At 37.1% G+C, this 16,113-nt stretch overlaps 1 protein-coding gene across 1 annotated transcript in view; it reads left to right on the top strand.

The window, feature by feature from the left end:
- Positions 1-16,113, top strand: part of MACROD2 (mono-ADP ribosylhydrolase 2) — a 1,967,591-nt gene that overhangs the window by 291,417 nt on the left and 1,660,061 nt on the right. The window lies entirely within an intron of this gene.

The raw sequence follows: 16,113 nt of genomic DNA, 5'->3' as shown, positions 1-16,113 counted from the left end.
AGTTCATCTGGTCTAATGCTTCACTTAAGGCTGCTGTTTCTTTGTGGACTTTCTGTCTTTATGATGTATCCATTGATGCAAGTAGAGGTGTTAAAGGTTCCTGCTATTATTGAGTTGCTGTCAATTTCTCCCTTTAGGTCTGTTAATAGTTGCTTTATATATTTTGTTGTTCCTATGTAAGGTGTATATATATTAATAAGTGTTATGTCATCTTTATGGATTATTTCTTTTAACATTTTATAATGTCCATTTTTGTCTCTTGTTACCTTTTTTGGCTTGAAGTCTATTTTGTCTGATGTGAGTAAAGCTACCCCTGCTTTATTTTGGCTGCCATCTGCTTGGAGTATCTTTTCACTTTGAGCCTATGTTTGTCTTTAGAACTGAGATGAGCCTCATGGAGGTGGCGTATAGTTGGATCTTCTTTTTTTTTTTTTTTTTTTTTTTTGCCGTAATCGGGCCTCTCCCATTGCGGAACACAGGCTCCGGACGCGCAGGCTCAGTGGTCATGGCTCACGGGCCCAGCCGCTCCGTGGCATGTGGGATCTTCCCGGACCGGGCACAAACCCATGTCCCCTGCATCTGCAGGCGGACTCTTAACCACTGTGCCACCAGGGAAGCCCTGGATCTTCTTTTTGATCCAGCCAGGCCACTTTGCATATCTTGATTGGTGAATTCAATCCATTTACATCTTGTGTAATTATTGATAGATGAAGACTTAGCACTGCCATTTTATGTTTTGGTTGTTCCGTATCTCCATTTTTCTTTTTTCTTGTGTTTATGTCTGCCCTTTTTTTGGTGGTTTTTTATGATTTTTTTTTTATCTCAGTCTCCTCTGTTTTTATGTTCTGTGGTTACTATGAGGTTTCTATAAAACATCTTAGAGATAAAATAGTCCTTTTTCTGTTGATAGCAGCTTACCTTCATTTGCCTATACAGGTTCTGTCCTTTTCCTCTTCCCTTTTTATGTTTTTGTTGTCTCACATTATCCCTTTTTGTGTTGTGAGTTTGTTACCAAATCAAAGTAGCTATAGTTATTTTTACTGCGTTTTTCCTTTAACCTTTATGCTGTGATCAAGTGTTTACCAACCTATTCTGTTAGAGAGTTGCAATTTTCTGATTCTGTCTATTTATCACCTCACTCAAAGTTTTATGTACTTTTGCTTTTTCATTTCAGGTAGAAGAGCTCCTTTCAACATTTCTTGTAAGGCAGGTCTAGTGGTGATGAACTCCTTCAGCTTTTGTTTGTCTGGGAAAGCTTTTACTTCTCTTTCATATCTGAAGGATAACTTTACTGGATAGAGTAGTCTTGGCTGACAGTTTTTAATCTCTCAATATTTTGAGTATGTCATTCTACTCTCTCCTGACCTATAGAATTTCTGTTAAGAAATCTATGGTAGCCTAATCATTTATTTCTTTATCTCTTTTACTAGGTCATAAATTTTCTGAAGACACACTGTATTTTTTATTTGTATATTGCTCAGGATTTGCCACCTAGCGTATCATAATCTCTCAATATTTTTTTTTCTTGTGTGAAAGCATAAATTTGAAATCTGCTTCTGCCATTAAACATTTTAATTCTACCTCTAAGATACAATTATTGGTAGGAAGGCTTTCTGTATCATTATTCAAGTTATTAGTAAAAAGCTTGAAAATTTTCAGCTTGGGGACAGAGTCCTGTGATGTGCTATTAGAGATCTCTCTCCAGGATGTTGCTGATCAGTTTGGGGTTTTGTTATTCAGTCTACCTAATAACATTACTATGCAGCTTGGGGTTCTCCATCTGGTCCTGGAGGATATAATTAAAAAGTGTTGAATGCTTTACTGAAATCATGATCAGATGAAAATTACACAGGACTGCACCTCACAATAAGACAAATTTTGACATAAGGCAATTGGCAATTGATACTTGAAGTGTCTGCACACCAGCTCCTCATTCTCAAACAGGGATAAGCTAAATTTCTTATCCTATAGGGAAGAGGAAAAGTCATGGAGGCGAGCAAAACAGCAGTCAGATAGATCTTAAAGAGCAGAAAGGCTGAGAGTGACCATGGCCCTAATATTCTCTCCTCATATTGGGTTGACAAAATGAAGGTCAAATAAATAGGAAGCCCCTGAATTGCTGGAGCTATCCCAGAGATGTCAGTTAGTCAAAGTCTCACATGCCCCTTGGATGTTTATGCTACATGGGCAAATACAACTAACTAGTAGCAAATCAGTAGTTGGACCTGAGTTGGATATTGTTGGATTCCTACAGCTGGAACCTAGCCATTCTGTCCTACTCAAAGTATGTGTGGTCCATGGACATCCATTTACATCTTGTGTAATTATTGACTATTGAGAGGAAAGGAAGGGGATTTTATGAATCAGAGAAGGAGGTAAATTACAAGTATACATGTTAGGGAAGATATTGATAGTTGCTTACCATGAATTTGAAAATTTTAGCACAAAATTTGAGAGTGAGATACCTTCCCCATTAATGTAATAAACTTGACATAAAGTTTGAAATCTTAATATTGATTCAAGATTCACCCCTTTGCATGTGTGCTTCTGAATTTTGGTGAGGAATGTGAAAGTCACTTGAATCTTGTCCTAAACTGATAATCTGGGTACATGAGGGACAGGCACTTTTAAGAAATTTGGCTTTTTTTTTTAATTAAGTTGGAGGATTATGTGGGCTTCTTCTGCTCATCTTTTCTTTAAATAAAATTGTAGGAATTATTCAGGATTGTTTTCATTGATTTGAGAAACTGTTTTTTGGATATAGTCTAGAATAACAATTGTCAAGCTCCTTTTAGAGCTATGAAATTTGAGGCTAGTATGTGAATATGTCAGAAAATCACAAAACAAGCTGGAAAGAGAACTAAGCAACTTTCAGAAGACACATCATTTATAAAACTTTAGATTGCCATAAACTCATTAAGAACATTCAAAATTAACAATAGTCTTTGAAATTTTGGGAAAAAAATTTCTTATTTAACTTTGCTTCTGGTTATTCATTTTGGTAAATTATTTTGTCATTTGTATCCATTTCTAGGCTTTTCTTTTGTAACAATTGAGTTATATCTCAGAGGATGTCATTGGTGGTGGGAGAGTGTGATTATTTTTCACGTCAGTTGATAAACTAGTTTAGATGATTTTACTGAAATTTAAAGTTGACTGTTTAACTGAAAGTTTCAATTGCTTTTCGTCTGAAAAGCAAACGATTTTGACAATTAAAGCATACAAATTTTGAGTGCTACATCTAGCTGTTCCAGCTATAATGTGTTGATTGGAGCTGTTTCACGAATCCTTCTCAGGAGCAGCCCAAGTGCTATATACTGCTTGGGAAGAAAATACAGTCAGTGTATTTGCCATCACAATGTGCCGATTGCTTCATCTTGCCCAGAGGTAAACTTGCTGTAATAAAAACTTCTGGACTGGAACATGGTGATGGCATTAATGTTATTTGCCTCCCTAGTTGTTTCTGCGCTATGTAAACCCAAAGCAAACAGCTCTCGGTTTGAGAACCTCAGAGAGCTCTGTCACTAGGCATTGCTGAGTTCCCTTGTGTTGATTCTTTGTTAGCTGAAGTCTTGCAGTGAGCAGTGGAATCTGGATCTTGAGTAGCTAAAGGCGATGGATTAAAGCAGTTTACATCTTCTGACTTTGTCCAGATCATTGTATGGAACTCACTTTGATAGATGCCTTTTTGTATGGGTGTTATTATTTTTAAAGACTCATAGTGAATTCCTTGCCCTATGTATCCTTATTGCCTTCTGAAACAGTATTAAGTCAGGGAACCTAGACTTATCATACCATGTAAGTTTCTTAGCATGGTGCTCGAGGAAATTTGAGAAAGGCTCAGGGAAAATGACTAAATTCATCTTATAAATGCAGTATCCCTTAAGGAATCAATTGTGGATTAGCTCAAGGAAGTGCCCATGTTTATCTTCATGGGAGGCTGTATAGATCTCCTCCACATATTCCAAGGTCTGTCTGCAATTGTCCCTTTTTAAATTCATGGGAATAGCAATGCCTTTGAGTGCCTCATAAAGGAACTGGTTGTGGATATAGGCCAAAGCTAAAAAGAGAGTAGGAAAGAAAAAAGTAAAGATGGAGGGAGTGGGAAATTGGAGGTTGAAAGGGTAAAGGATGAGTAATAAAAGTCATTCTATGGTTGTGTCCTATACTCTTAAGGCCAATCAGTAGAAAAGTTGGCTCTCCTTTTGCTCAGAGAGGAGAAGCATTTTTCATTTGCCAGCCTTCACTGGGTTTCCAATGCATCTTGGGATCGCACATTAGATGACTAGGAGGAATTCTTCTGTCACTGCCAGTGAAATTGTTATCATCATTTAGCATTGCTACTGTGAGCCATCCTTCCAAAGGCCTACGTTTGAAAGCAGCACATGGAATTTCAACCCTCGTATTATTATTTTTTCTTGTATTTTTTATTGTACAAAATGAGGAGAACCCAAGACAAATTTTTTTTTGAGAGAGAACATGATTCAGCCTCTTCAAGGACAAAGTATTTAAATGGCCTTACTGTCATATTCAAATAAATTTGATCCCTCATATAATATCCTTAAATAAAGGGATCATTTTTCCCCAGTCATAAAAAGAATATACTACTTTTTTAAATTAGGAAATTTGGAAAATCAAAAAGGTAAAAAGAAAAAAATGACCTATCAACAATGAGGACTCAGGAGTAGCTATCAGAGTCCTACGTGACCCTTTATTTTCCTGATATTTGGGGCAGTAGATAGCTAAACAACCTGAAGTTTTGTGGCTGCTTCCTGGGGTCATATTTTGAGTAATACCTATTAGATGCTTTATTTTAGCTCATGCTCCTATGGACTAGTAATATTTGAATAGCTGTAATGACTGCATTTAAATCTATTTTATTTCAAATTCATGTGTGTAGCTAGTAATTCTTGCACCAGGAGATTACAGAGAATTACCTGATGATTTCACTGTTGTACCTCTCCGTGTACTACCTTGGATCTTACAGAGTACTAATTCTTGACCATACTGGCTAATGTAATTAATGAAACATGTTGAAACATATGCACATTTGCTATACTGTGGTTTACAAGTGTTCTTCATGCAGTTGAATAATATTAGGGCTGTTTTTGGTGTAATTGCACTTGGTTTTCCTTCCATAATTATTTACGCTTGTGTTTCTAACAGGATGTAGATTCCAGATCCCTCAATTGTAGAAGTTGTTCATAGTTTGTTTGAGCATGTACATGGTATATGCGTGGGATGGGCTTGTTGGGAGCTTGGAAGAATGGAAACTTATTTTCTTTTATCATTTTCTAAAAAAAAATTCAGATCCAAGTTTTTGATAATTTTACTCATGAAAGAAAAACTATAATATGTTTCTAAAGACTAATGTTCAGAAGGGTCAAGGAAAAATGGTTAGACCCTTTAGATTATTTTTGCAGTGAATTTGTTATTTGAATGTTCTTCAGTTATTAGCATTTTTAGCCCATTAGCAATGGCAGCAGTGTCCTAAGTAACTATAACAGACTCTTGAAGAACCAGATTTCTTGACCAAAAGGACCCCTTGTCCCAATATTTTCTGAACTCCTCAGACAGATGATAACATGTAATAATGTGTATTTTGCCAAGGATGCTCTTCCTTTCTGTCTGTCACTCTCACCTCCCAAATGATGTTAATTTTTAAGAAGTAGTTTGTTTTCCAACTAACCTTCATATACTATTTTATGAATTGTACTGTAATATGTGCTCAATAAATATATGCTAATAAATATTTGGTACTGATATTCAACCAAATATTTATTGAAAAATAATCATTTTAATGTTCCCATCTCCATTACATAATACTTGTAAAACAATAATTCTGTTCCTCGGGTGTGACTGCTAGATATTCTTCTCAAATTCTGTGGCTGGGCATAGCTTCAACTAATTCAGGGTTTCCGAGCCTGCCTGGTGTAGGACTCGCCTGGGAAGCTGATTATACTTACAGACTCCAAGGCTCCACCCCAGACCTGCTAGTCACAATTTCTGGGTAATTTGTATCATCAGACAAGTCTGAGAAACCTAAAACTAGGGAGTCTGAACTAAAGGAGCTTGATCAATGTATATTTGCATATTGGTATATAGGAAAGATTTATGGGTCTGGATTGAGTTAATAGCATTCATTTATTTCTAAGGCTGATCAACTAAAATATCAGAAGAGAAAATTGCTCTGATATGCTCTTTAAATTACAGCTTCCATGAGATTTCACTGAAGTAATTTTTTTTTTTTTTTTTTTTTGCGTTACGCGGGCCTCTCACTGTTGTGGCCTCTCCTGTTGCGGAGCGCAGGCTCAGCGGCCATGGCCCACGGGCCCAGCCGCTCCGCGGCATGTGGGATCCTCCCGGACCGGGGCACGAACCCGTGTCCCCTGCATCGGCAGGTGGACTCCCAACCACTGCGCCACCAGGGAAGCCCTGAAGTAATTTTTAAATCATCATAATTGATAAATTTAAAATTATCATTCCCATGTGCAAGACACTCTTCTAATCTTCTTCATGTATTTACTAATTTTAGTATAGAGAGGTGAAATAATTTGCCCAGTGCCAAATAAGGAACAAGTGGGAAAACTTGGCTTTGAACCTATAAAGTTGGATTTCAGAATTTTCACATTTAACCCCTGGAATATATTGCCTGTAGCCACCAAATACTTACTAATGTGTCAGGCACTAGTATACTAAGCACTTAATATACTTTTAAAGTCACTTACCAATCCTATAAAGTAGGGTTAAGAAAGGGAAGTTTTGAGAGATTAAGTAATTTGCCCAGAGTTACCCTGCTCGTAAGTAGTAGAACCAGTGTGGTTTGAAGCTGGGTTGGCTCAACTCCAAAACTCTGTGCTTTTAACTACTCCCCTGTATGTAAGAATGACAGGTTTGAATATGCTGATATCTTGTCTCTCTTCAGTATTTTGTACAAATAATAGTGGTTTCTGGGAGCTTTCTGGAAGGTAACTATAACACTTTAGTGTCTACATTAAGTAATGCCTACACTTAATATCAACATTAAAGCACTTCAGGGTCAACATAGAATTTTAGAAGAAAATCTGTGATATATTATAGAATTCCTTGTCCCAGAAAGATTTTTAAAGAATAAATTGGTTACTCTGTCATCTGCTATAGACTAGCTGAAAGTAGAGCACAGGATTAACATACTTTTAAGAGATTCTTAACCCTATGTGTTTTAATGTTAAAGGATAGTATAGTTGGTGGATACTTATGTTATTTGTGAACATTGGTAAGAAGTTACATTTAATTTCCTTCATTTGAACATTAAATATTTCACACGTGTGCATTTTGTCACAAGTAAATATTTTCCTCTACTTTGAAATGACTTATAAATTTACTTTTACTTATTTATTAAAGATTTAATTTGAGCTGCTTCTCTTTTTCCCTCTTATTTGTCCCAAAATAAAAGTGAAGTGTCAACTGGTTTTAATGGCTCCTACTGCCATCTCTCTGTCTAGGGCTTCTAAGGAAAGGGGGAGAATTGGAGAAGAACTTGTGAAATTTGTCTGGGGAGGTGAGAAAGTTTAATGTGCTTGTGAACGAGCACACTTCTTCTGGGTAATACTATTGCACTGTAATAAATATTGAAATCCAGTTTTCAGTCTTAGACCTAATCCTTTAATATTAATTAACATTCAAAGAGGAATTTTGTAAAGAAGCATGTTGACTAAATTCCTGTACCTGAAAAAGATCAGCAGCTGATTAACTAGGAAATAAGAATGTCTTGTTTAAACGTGTTTATAAAACCAGAGAATAGACCTTTTTTTTAAAAAAAAAAAAGAGCAAGGCCATGCTAATTTGGAGCCACAACTAGAAGGGAGTAGTCTGGGTTATGCAATTTGCTGTTGCACTTCAACAGAAGACTATAGCTGCACTTCAACAGAAGACTAGCTGCCTGAGCCATGTACCTGCTTGTTTACACCGTCTCTTTCCCAGTAAAAATGATTTCCACCAGCAGGGCCTAATTCATCCAAAACACTGTCCCTGGTGCTCATACACTGATACACATTAGTAACTCTGTGACTTTGATTTAACAAGTAACCATCTATTTGTTCTTATAAACAAAAATTTTTATTGGGATTTTGGAATAACCAAGATGACTTCTATCATTTTAACAGCTTAAGATAACAATCTTTTAAAAATTTGTTACTCCTTCCACTTTTTAGCAGGCCGAAATATACAAACAGCTCATATCAAGAAATCAAACAACCCAAACAAAAAATGGGCAGAAGATCTAAATAGACGTTCTTGAACTTTTACCAAGGGTTGCAGAGTAATATAATGAGCCCAGTCCTGTGATGGGGAGAAAAAGTATGCCTTTGTTAGAATTAGCTTCTATAAAATCAGTACAGGTTTAGAGGGAAAATAGAAATTGCAGAGAAAGTCTGTTGATCTTGCTTCCACACTTTCCACTTTTTGTCACCCTCTGTTCAAATATCAGTTCTAACATTAGATACTAGGCAAATGTTTCTTCATCATCAAAAGTGAAAATAAAATTTACTGGTTATTGGCTAAGAGCCAGGTATAAGTTGAATGCTCAACTTGAAATATGTAATTTATTCCTTACAACTAGAAAGGCACTATTTTTATCCTATTTTACAGAAGGTGAAACTGAGGCTTAGAAAGGTTGGCTAAACTCCCAAGGCCATACCCCAAGTAAGTGGTAGAAACTGGATGCAAACCCAGATTTGTCTAATTGAAAGACAGTATTCTTTATCATCATCTCAAATATCAATTTTACATAGAATTTTAAAAATAAATTTATTTATTTAATTTATATTTATTTTTGGCTCCGTTGGGTCTTCGTTGCTGCGTGCAGGCCTTCTCTAGTTGTGGCTAGCGGGGGCTACTCTTTGTTGCGGCATGTGGACCTCTTATTGTGGTGGCTTCTCTTGTTGTGGAGCATGGGCTCTAGGCGTGTGGGCTTCAGTAGTTGTGGTTCGCGGGTTCTAGAGCACAGGCTCAGTAGCTGTGGTGCATGGGCTTAGTTGCTCTGTGGCATGTGGGATCTTCCTGGACCAGGGCTCGAACCCATGTCCCCTGAATTGGCAGGCGCCACCAGGGAAGTACATAGAGTGTTCTAGTATACTTAGTTTTACACATTGGAGTCAGCATGTTCCAATGAAGAGAGCAACATGTAGAAAAGACAGGAGATGTGGAGTAAAGATCCTTGTGGCTACATTTGGAATTAAGTTGTTTTTTAGAGTTCTAATTCTGCCAGTTTATATTGTGTGATATTGAATGAGTTGCAGAATCTGTTTGAACTTCAATTTCTTTTGTGAATTGGGAAGCAAAGGAGATAATGGCTGTGGAATACTTAATAAATGTAGTTATCATGAAGTTGGTGATAATATTCTATGTTTGTAGAATGGTTTACAGTTTGCAAAGAGCTTTTACAAAGATTGTCTCAGATGATAGTGTTACAACCCTTTGAAGTTTGTTCATTCTTTCATTCCTTCATTGAACAAGTATATTTTTGAGTTTCTGTTAGGTGCCAGGCATTGTTCTATAGGTTGGGGTAATTTAGCAGTGAAGCAGCAGGAGAAAAATAATTCCTTGCCTTCATGGAGTTTACATTTTAATGGAGGATATGGATAATTACACATAAGTAAAATATTTAGTATATTAGATAATAATAACAACAATAAAGGTAGCATTACCTCCTATATGTTGAATGCTATGAGCCGTGCATTCCTCAGTAGTTAGAAGCATATTTTGATTCATATACATGTTTTTCCATTATGGACTTTTTTTTTTTTTTCTTTTTTTTTTTTGCTGTACGTGGGCCTCTCACTGTTGTGGCCTCTCCCGTTACAGAGCACAGGCTCTGGATGCGCAGGCCCAGCGGCCATGGCTCATGGGCCCAGCCGCTCCACGGCGTGTGGGATCTTCCCGGACCAGGGCATAAACCCGTGTCCCCTGCATGGGCAGGCGGACTCTCAACCACTGTGCCACCAGGGAAGCCCTCCATTATGGACTTTTTAAAAGCTATAAATAGGTTATAGTTCAACTACAAACTTTTTTTTCAAATTTTTTGTTGTTTCAAAACAATGAAGGGATTGTTTTTTCTATTTAATTGTTAGTACACATCTCTAAAATTTATGAAAGCTTTCTAGCTAGCTCTAAGATTCTATGACATATTGGCTAAAATTATGGAATTAAATGTAGATCTCTAATACCTGTCTCTGTTTATACAAGTCTGGTAAGTATACTCTGAATAAGGCATTTTGATAGTTCAAAGATTATTATTTTTTAATAATTAAATAATTATTTGAAAACCATTAAATGATCTTGGCTTTTCTTTACCTTTGTAGACTAGGTAGTAGTACTCATGGGTTATATGTCTCAAATCCAGCACCAAGCCTGGTGAAAAAACTTCAGTGATCTGGAACTTCCATTCTGAGTTTTAGAAGACACAAAGGGATCATGAGAAGGTGTTGTAGTGACTCAAACATAAAGATTTGTCTACCAACTCCAAGTTTAAATTTATTGAAAGCTGCAAGAAAGACAAGTGTTATTCTCAGGATAGTTTCCAGCCATTAACTAGTGACCACCAAACGTCATAATTCAGCATCATGAGGCAGAGGTCTGTAAGCCTTGGGAGAAAAAGTCACATTTGCACCATTGAAACGTCTTGAGATTTAATCCTAAAAATGTCTTCTAGTTGTTATACCAGTAAAGTGAAATAATTTTTTTTTTATGGACTTGAAACTCCTTTTTAAAGTTATTGAAGAAATATTTCTGCTCACTATTTAAAGAGAGTGTTTAAGAGCTCAAGCTTCAGGAGAAGACAGAATCCTTGTTCTACCACTTGCTAACTATCTAACTTTAAGAAAGATTCTGTTATAGCTCCAGAATATACCTGGCATCTTTCCTCTCTCTCCTCTTACTACCACCATCCTGTTCCATGTTACTCATTCTCCACACAGTGGCTAGTGACTTTATTACAATTGAGATCTGATAGTCTGATCCCCACACATCATTCTTTTCCTCCTTCTCCCCAAACCTCTGTTAACAATCCTCCAATGGCCTTCTCTTATACTAGAATGAAGTCCAGACTTTTTACCTTGGCCTTGGCCTACCAGACCCCATAGGAACTGATCCAGGCCTGCTTCGCTGATCTCACCTCTGTCTTGCTCACTGAGCTTGAGCCCCCTGACATTTTTTTCAATCCCTAAGTTCACTAAACTTCTCAGAACACTCTACCTCATTCTTCACGTGGCTGACTCTTTATCCCTTAGGTCTTAGGCTTCTCTTACCACCCAATCTAAATAGGTTTTCATGTTATACTCACTCATGCACCATGTTTTTCTCTTACATGGCATCTGTCATGATTTTTCACTTTATGTTCATTTGGTTTTTGTCTAATATCTGAATGTCTGCCTCCTCCAACTGTAATCTCCATGTCTTTATGGTTCAGTGCTATATACTCAGACCCAAGCACAATAAATCATTGTTAATGTTGAATGAATAAAATATCTAACTCCATAAACTTTCTAAGTATTAATATGCTCATCTGAAAAATACAAATAATCATTCCTACCTGTAAAGTTACTGTATGAATTAAACAAGATTGAAATATATAAAACAGCATTGTGCTTGAACAGTCCTCAACAAATGGCAGTGTCTGCAGCAGTGGCGTGGTCACCAGACATTTGTTAAGCCCACTGTGTGTGTGAGACATTGCTAATGTTTGTAGAACATACTTTTAAAAGATAGGTTTGTTAGACTTTTGTTTCACCTTGTCTTTACTGTTTTATTATTATTAGCATTGGTCTTCACATCTAGGAAATTAAAATGTGGAATTCCAGCAGTGATTCCATGCTTTTTAATGGAACATTGATATAAACTAGCCTCAGCTTTGTAATGCCACAATTATCAGAGCCATGATGTACATTCAAAAGGGTAATTACTTTGGGTAGTAATTTCCTAGACTGCCCTCCCCACCCCCCAACCAGCTGGCATTGAAAAAGGAGCACTGCTTTTGTGTGTGTACACAGTCTGTAAAACCCCATTATCCCCAACTTCCACACCCCTGTGGCTGCATACTTCCTTTAGAAGCCTCTTAAAAAAGAAAAAAAAAAAAACTTTCAAGATAGCCCTAAAATTTATTTTGAATCTCATTTCACCCATATAGTATAAAAATGAGATGGTGGGTAGGAAGTGGGAGGGGTCTAGAATGTGATTTGCTTACCCCTGGAATTCTATGATGCTTGTGGGAAAGCCTGGTAAAAATTTGCATGGGTGGGTAGAAATACTTCTTCAGAAACACTTTGAGATAAAGTTAGATTTAAATCTGTTTTGATGGTCAAAGAATAGAGGAATGTTAATTTGGTTATTCTAGTTCTTTTTCTTTCATCTGTTCAGAATGTCTATACTATTTAGAACAGAGCTTTCCACCGACCTCTCATGACCAACATCCTTTTAAACTGTGATCATCTGCTAGAATCCTAGGTGCAGTGCCCTCCTCTGCTCTCCTTTTCTTCTTTGTGTCTCTTTCCATCTGAGGTTTTGACCTCCTCTCTGGCCCATATCCTAATGCTTCCACTGAGCCCATTTCAATCCTTTACTTTTGGGTTCCACTGCTTCCACTGAGCCCATTTCAATCCTTTACTTTTGGGTTCCAGCTTCCCATGCTACTCACATTTCTCTTAGCATTCTTTCCACCACCTTGAATTAATTGACGTCTGTTCCCTGAGGATGACACCTTCCCTGTTACCTGTTGCATCTCTTACTGTCACTATTTGATGCAACTAGGGAAGGGGAGGGGTGTGTAATAGAGGTAGGGAGTTTCAAAAAATTTTTCCCTTCCCCTGAAAGACCTCTTCTTGACTTTGGTTTTTCACCACTATTCAAAGTACTTTGTTTTGAAATTCTTATTTTATATCGACATCGTCTAATTCCGTCATCTTCTCCCCCTTCTTCGTCTCTGGGACATTTCCCCATCTTCCTTAGGGCTTGTCTTATAAGCCTTACCTGCATACCAGTCCTTTCCCTCTCTCGGAGTGATTGTGTCGTCCTCACTAGTGACTCTTCCAAAACTGCAGCACTCACTTCTTTTTTATTCCTCTTGATCCTCGACATGACCGACCAAGCGAGATCGCTTCACCTCCAAACTTCTTAAAGAGTAGACTTAATCATTGTTTCTGTTTTCTTTATCTCTCATTATCCTGCCAACATCACACAGGCTTTTTGCCTCCTTACTCTGCTGACACTGCTTCAAAATCCCTGATGGTCTCCTCTTTTTTCATATTCAGTTTCCTCTTCCACGTCTGTATTCCTGACTACCTTTTTGACATCCTCCTTTTAAAAATGTTTCTAGGGGCTTCCCTGGTGGCGCAGTGATTGAGAGTCCGCCTGCCGATGCAGGGGAAATGGGTTCGTGCCCCAGTCCAGGAAGATCCCACATGCTTGCGTACCGCAAAAAAAAAAAAAAAAAAAGTTTCTAGTTCCTTGATTTCATTATATTTTCTTCTCAAAATGATCTTTCCCCTTTGTGACTCCGGTTTTTTTGTTTGTTCGTTTTTGTATTCCTCTTCCCTCTTCTGTCCCTACAAAGCGTAGGCGTTCCCTTGTCTCTTTTCTCTCTTTCTCTGCTCGCGTTCTGTTGGTGATCTCATCCATCCTCTCAACTTTAATAATAAGCTGTTAGATATGGATTCCCTTCCTTGATGCCGAAGATCTTACACCCTCATTTCCAACTTCCTGGTAGGCATTTCCAGAGGGGTAACATAAAAGTACTTTAAACCTACGGTGATTATAATTTATCATCTAAATTGGGTCACTATGGAAGGCAAAGACGGAACTACTAATAATCAGCCAATGTAAACCTGTACTGTGCATATGGTCACCTATTCAAACTCATTATGTACAAAATACTCTGACATTTGCTTTTCCAGTATTTTCTATCATTATTAATTGCCTCACCAACATTTTACTTACTCAGGCTGAGAATTATCTGTAATTTTTATTCTTTCTTCAGTTTCCAATTCCTAGAAATTCTACCTTTCATGTATCTTGTGAATTAAACCTTTTTTTAAAACCCTATTTCACTGTTCAGGCTCTTATTTCCTCTTGCCTGGAATACTGCATAGACGTCTAACTTGTCTTCTTACTCCCAGTTTCTCCTTCTTTTTCCTTCATGCAATATTCTTTATTTCTACAAAATGTCCCTAAATTATTATTTATGCACCTGCTTGACAACCATTGACAAAAAATATCATGAAGACTTCTCAGCTTGGAATTTAACACACTTAACACAATATAACAAACCCTGACATAAAAAAAAATGTGTCCAGCTTTATCTTCTTCATGGACCCTGTATTTCAGCTGGACTATTGGCCTTTCCACAAACACCTCCTAAATCAGTGGTACTCAACCTCAGCAGAAACACCTTTGGAATTAAAAGTATATAAATACTCAAACTTAACCTGGGAGATTTAAATTTAGTATGTCTGGTTTGCGGCCTGGTTAAATTAATAAAGAGCCTCCCCAAGTGATTCTGACCAAAGCCGGCATCGAGAAGCACTGCAACTGTGTTCCAGCCTCCATGACTTTGTTCACCATTTTCCCTCCATGGCCAGTATCTGTTTTTCTTGCTTTCTCCTTAAATACCATCCTATCTTTGGTACTCAACCTCAGCAGAAACACCTTTGGAATTAAAAGTATATAAATACTCAAACTTAACCTGGGAGATTTAAATTTAGTATGTCTGGTTTGCGGCCTGGTTAAATTAATAAAGAGCCTCCCCAAGTGATTCTGACCAAAGCCGGCATCGAGAAGCACTGCAACTGTGTTCCAGCCTCCATGACTTTGTTCACCATTTTCCCTCCATGGCCAGTATCTGTTTTTCTTGCTTTCTCCTTAAATACCATCCTATCTTTCAATACCAGCCCTAGTTTTGTTTTACCTCCTTCATGAGGTCTTCCTTGATCCATCCAGATAGATGTAACTATTTTGTCTGTACTGCAGTCACAGTATAACTTTCACTAGATTATTTGTTTAATGCCTTACAACCTCTAGACAGCACACTTCTTGAAGGCAAAGCTCCTACTATTTTATAATATAGAAACCACTCAGTAAAGGTCATTGGCTGTTGAGATTTTTTTGGTAAAGAACTTTGAAGTTCTTAAGAAGGTGATTGATAATCATGAGTTATTTTCTTTTGCTAATTTAATCAATAGTCCAAAAGCATAAAGTACAGTAGTTTCAATTCCAACACTATGCTAAATTAAGATTTGCTAATCATACTAAGTAGGAGAAAGGAATTAGAATTGTAAATGCCACTACTGTTTTCAGGGGCAGACGAGCTAATCTTAAAGTGAATTCAGTGGTGGATTGGTTCCTTTTTAACACCCACACTTCAGGTGCTTTAAAGCACGTGGGTCTCTTTGGACTCCTCATGAAAACTGTCATGTTGGCATGTACCTATAAAATGTGCTTTACTCAGAAAATGGGGTTAGTAAAGCAGAGTTTTTTACTAGTTCCTTTGGCACAGGGGAATACTTTATTATAATAAATAGGCCTCACTGAAAGAACACAGTGTTGTTCTTAATAGGGAACGAGAGTGTAAGTGCAGTGATTTAATGCAGTTACAAGTGCCTGCATTCAAAAACAATTTTTGATTTTTGTCAAACGTTCAGCAGGGGAGTGATTTTTCCCTCATTTTTTTTGTAGCTTCCCCATTGTATTCTTGTTAAATGTATAAGCTGCATATTCAGGATTGAATTATTTTTTTCCTACATTTTTCTTTGTTAGTACCTGATCAGTAAAAATTGTGAACATTTAGCTTGGGATAGATGTATATATATCTGTAATTAATTTAGTGTCCCTTAAGGTGGAGATTTGTGTTTTGTCATTTATTGAAAGTATATATATATTTCAGCAAAGTATTTGGATTTCATAGCAAGCCTAGGTAAAAGAATAAACATTTACCCTCTCAGTGCTTTCTCTATTTGCTAGTGTAAAACATATTTCTGATTTATCCCAGGTAAAATAATTAAAATGCATGTGTCAGAACACATAAAATTTTCTGTGCTCCCGAAAGGTATACTAACTGGAAAATAGTCTTGGCTTTTGACTTTTTAT

This window comes from Phocoena phocoena, chromosome 15, assembly GCF_963924675.1.
Source record: "Phocoena phocoena chromosome 15, mPhoPho1.1, whole genome shotgun sequence".
Classification (NCBI taxonomy): Eukaryota; Metazoa; Chordata; class Mammalia; order Artiodactyla; family Phocoenidae; genus Phocoena; species Phocoena phocoena.
The sequence above is the reverse complement of the archived record's forward strand: the minus strand, read 5'-3'. Positions and strand labels throughout refer to the sequence as shown.